The sequence below is a fragment of the Microtus ochrogaster genome, unplaced genomic scaffold (assembly GCF_000317375.1).
Source record: "Microtus ochrogaster isolate Prairie Vole_2 unplaced genomic scaffold, MicOch1.0 UNK8, whole genome shotgun sequence".
NCBI classification, from domain to species: Eukaryota; Metazoa; Chordata; class Mammalia; order Rodentia; family Cricetidae; genus Microtus; species Microtus ochrogaster.
In genome coordinates, this window is record NW_004949106.1 from 7725553 (window position 1) to 7729895 (window position 4343).

The following is a 4343-nucleotide window of genomic DNA, read 5'->3' on the forward strand; positions in this document are numbered from 1 at the left end:
CCAGAAGAGGGCACCAGACCTCATTACAGATGGTTGTGAGCCACCATGTGGTTGCTGGGAATTGAACTCAGGACCTTTGGAAGAGCAAGCAATGCTCTTAACCGCTGAGCCATCTCTCCAGCTCCCCCCTATGCATTCTTGACTAAGAAAATAACACTGATTTATTGTAGTTTAAAATTGTTTTATTTAACCCATGTGTGTGTATGTGTGTGTGTGTGTGTGTGTGGTATGTGTGGTATGTGTGGTGTGTGTGTGTATGTGTGTGTGTGTTTCTATTGAAATCCAGGTTATTCAGAGAAGCAAGGAGAAAATGCTACATTGCATGTCCATAACTGGAGAATATTGAGATCATATTGTTTAGGGTATTACTTAAGCATTTCCAATATAAAGAGGAAGCCATTATCAACTTATAGAAGCCTCAATATAATAATCAAAAAGAAAAGTTTTTCCAAAGGTGAGATGAACACTCAAACATCACATAGCTGTCACTACTATGAAGCTAAATACAGAGCAGTGACCTTCACAATGTACCACTGGGTACTGTGGAGTTCGCCGCAGCTCTTGTCCACTGTCTGGTGCCTAGCTTCTCATCTTACCTTACGACGACAACAGAACTTCCCTATCAAGACAGCCAGGCTAATTCACCTGTTGGTCTGTCCCTTCTCGAATTGTACTAATAAGGTAAATTTCCCCCTTTTTTAGTCATTGAAAAAAAAAATGAGAAAAAAAATCTGGGTGATACGATAAATATCCAACTTTTTTACCAACTTCCTGCCTTTCATTTGTTAACCAGAGATTTACTGGAAGTTCAGTGTGTGTCAAGAACACACCGGAGGGCCGGGCGGTGGTGGCGCACGCCTTTAATCCCAGCACTCGGGAGGCAGAGGCAGGCGGATCTCTGTGAGTTCGAGACCAGCCTGGTCTACAAGAGCTAGTTCCAGGACAGGCTCCAAAGCCACAGAGAAACCCTGTCTCGAAAAACCAAAAAAAAAAAAAAAAAAAAAGAGAACATACCGGAGACACAAAATAATCCTCAGCCTCTTCTGCGAGGATCTCATTTGAAAGTAGAGAAGAGGCAAACAGGAATAACTCAAGCCTAGTGATAATGGAGAAAGCTGGCAGGGCAGAGCTAGACAGGAACCCCTAGAGGGAAGGCATTGGAGGTGGAGAAATGTCAAGGGTGGAAAAGTTAGTTCCAAAGAATGAATTTGCAAGGCAAAGAGCTTCCGGGTATAAGCAAAGGCCAGAGACACCAGGGTTCTGAGCAGTTCCACACAGTGGGAAGGCACAAGGAAAGGGACCTGAAAGGGGTCTACCCAGGGTGCAAATTAATAACAAAAGACATGCTAGCGGTCACGCTGTAGTACTATAGACGGGAGTGGAAAGGTCAGCCCTGAGCTAGGAGCAGTTCCGCTTACTAGAATTTTCCACAATCTGTTGTGTTTCCTCATTTTAAATCTCATAAGACTAGCTCAAGCAAGGGACGGCCAGCATGAACTGACCCTACTCTCGCTTACAGTGTCTCTGCGTCTGGCTGGAGCACAGTTTGACAGGGCAGCATGCAGGAAGAAAGCTGGAGGCAGGTAATGTAGGGTGCCGGGGAGCTTAGATCCAGTGAGGTCATTTTGTCACCTCCTGTTGTTCCCCTCCCTGACTCTCCCTGACCACCCAAATGGTGGATGCTCAGGCCCCTTCCTTCTATAAAATGATGCTGTGTTTGCAAATGGCCCCTGCACATCTCCCGGAACAGTTTAAACCATCTCTAGGTGACTGCAATGCTTCCTACGAAGCCAGTGCCACCAATAGCTGCGATCTATATCGGGTGTGGGCTGACGGAGAAAGGAAAGTCTGCACATGTTCAGTGCAAATGTGATGTGTTTCCCTGGCATTTTCAATCCAAGGATGCTCGAATCCACAGATACAGAAAAGTGCCCATACCTAACTGCATAAGGACCTGATTCATCTGATGGGCGGTGCAATTTTAACTTATTATTATTTATTTGTCTTAACAAAATAAATAAAAAGAAAAAAATGAAAGGGATAATTTCTTTTTAAGCCTGTGGAAAGCAACATGAAACTTGACCAAAATACTCAAGCATGAGGAAAGCTGGTTTAGTCTGTGACACGCCCACCTGGAGTCAGAATCATGCTCTCTCTCGCCTAACTCTCACAGACACAGAGCGCTCGGCTTCCTTTCCTTCTAACGACAAAAGGAACGCCACAAAGAACACAACCCCTTTTCTGGATGTGCTCTTCTTCCTCCGTGGCAACTCTGCACACGCTCGTCCCCGAGGCCACCATTTGTAACTAACTGTAAACTGAAGCCATATGCCAGGCCTCCGAGCCTCTCCTCTATCATTAAGGAGCCTAAATAAATCTCCAGAGAAGTTTTAGCTAAAAGTAGTCATGGTCCACATGCTCCTCATTATTCTGGGACATGCCAGCATTATTTACCCCCCCCCACACACACACAGAGGAACTGTTAGGATTGTTAAAGAACGAGAGCCTGGGGGAGGCGCACGATTCCGCCCCACCCTACGAATAGCAAAGATTCTGAACCTCTTCTATCTCCAAGTGGAGCCCAAAGAATGAGGGTGACCCGGTGTTCCCAAGACTTTCAGATTAGTCACATGGCTGCCCACGGAGCACACTGGACTTTCCCAGCAAGCACCAAGACACTGCACATTTTCAAACAGCTCCGTCTAGTACCATGTTTTCGGTTTCAAAAGTTTGGTTTGGGGCTCTTCTGTTATTTTCTGTGAGGGAGGAGGGTGGGTTGCATGTCCAGAAGAGCCCGACTGGTGTTTTATGTTCCTCCTTTACCTATTTCTACCCCGAGTGTTCATCACAGTGGCTCTGCCTGCGTGGTCGTTAGGGGGAAAGGGACGGCTTCCCTCTCCACAGGCAGGGCTTCCTTCTCTGTTCGCCCTGCCCTCCACCCTACCATCTCCTCCCTAAGTTCGTTTCACCTCAAGTGCAAAACGGCTAAAATGCATGAACTACCCCGCACCACCTAAGCACGGGCGCCCACCAGAGAGCACCCAGGTTTTGCCTCAGGCTCTCCCCTAATGGGTGGATTGGAAATGTGCCCAGTCAGTTCTGAGGGCTCTCTCAGTTGGACCTCTCAATTAACCAGTGTCTGACAGAATACAACCTGTCTCAGAAAACTCTGCTCAACTCAGATAACCGAGTCTGCCCCCCTGTCTCCAATGATTTCCTTCAGGGGCTCTCAGCACGGAATTCCCTCCCATGTGATCCTGAACCCCAGAGACGCTCAACCACACTGGGGAATCCCTTCTCAATTCAGCCTCCTGCAAATAGCTCTCTGTGTCAACACTCTCTTCTAGAGCTAAAACGCCAACTGTCCTTTCCAACCCTAGCCCAGCCCTGACATTTAAGTGGTTCTAAAGTAAGTTACCCTCCCCCCCCAAAAAAATGTGCATCAAAATGTCCAAGTTCCATCTGCCAAATCTAACTTGATTTTGAGTCCGATCAAAGGACAAGAGCGCCCACGAGAAGACACAAAGGATGTCGGGTGGTGGTGCACGCCTTTAATCCCCAGCACTCAGGAGGCAGAGAACTCACTTTGTGAGTTCGAGGCCAACCTGGTCTACAAGAGCTAGTTCCAGGACAGGATTCAAAGCTACATAGAAACCAAAAAAAACAAACAAACAAACAAAAAAACCCAAACAAACAAAAAAAAAGACAAAGGAGAAGGAAAGGGAGAAAGGAGTCCCTAAGCTGACCTTCCTTGTAAAATACTTTGTAAAGGCCTTATATACCTAACTGCTTTGGACTGATAATGCAGAATGTTTACACTCTTGGAAAATGTCACCTTGCTATAAGTCTGCGTTACTTAGGATAGTCATTCTATCACGTCGTGAAGGACGACTTCATTCTTCCAGCTATTGGTACTTTTGTCTTGGACAGCTCTAGTGCACTCTGGCCGCTGGCAGCCAGCACAAGCATTCAGGATTAAACTATTGACACAATGTGGTTATCTCCTCGTAGCTACACTGGCTAGAACCCCGACGACCTACGCTTCAGAGCAATAGTGAGCAAAAATGAGCCTTTCTCAGAAGAGATGAGAGGAGCAAGATGTGAAGTGAAAGAGAAGGAAGGATGAAACGGGAGGCCTGGAGCCGGTGGGGAGGGTCAGGGCCTCACCACGGCACTCTGACATGACGCAGGGCGTGCATTCCAATACCGAGTCTATGTGGATTCTCTGAGTTTAAGGGTGTGTATCACAAATCCCTGAACCACTAAAAACATACAGTATCACAACCGGGATTTTTAAAAATTACTTTTTAAAAAACTGGGTGAAGCCAGGCGGTGGTGGCGCA

The 4343-nt window shown here is 46.7% G+C and overlaps 1 protein-coding gene across 5 annotated transcripts in view; it reads right to left on the bottom strand.

Moving 5' to 3' along the window:
• The window catches only part of Myo1b (myosin IB), a 158746-nt gene that overhangs the window by 80731 nt on the left and 73672 nt on the right, over positions 1-4343 (bottom strand). The window lies entirely within an intron of this gene.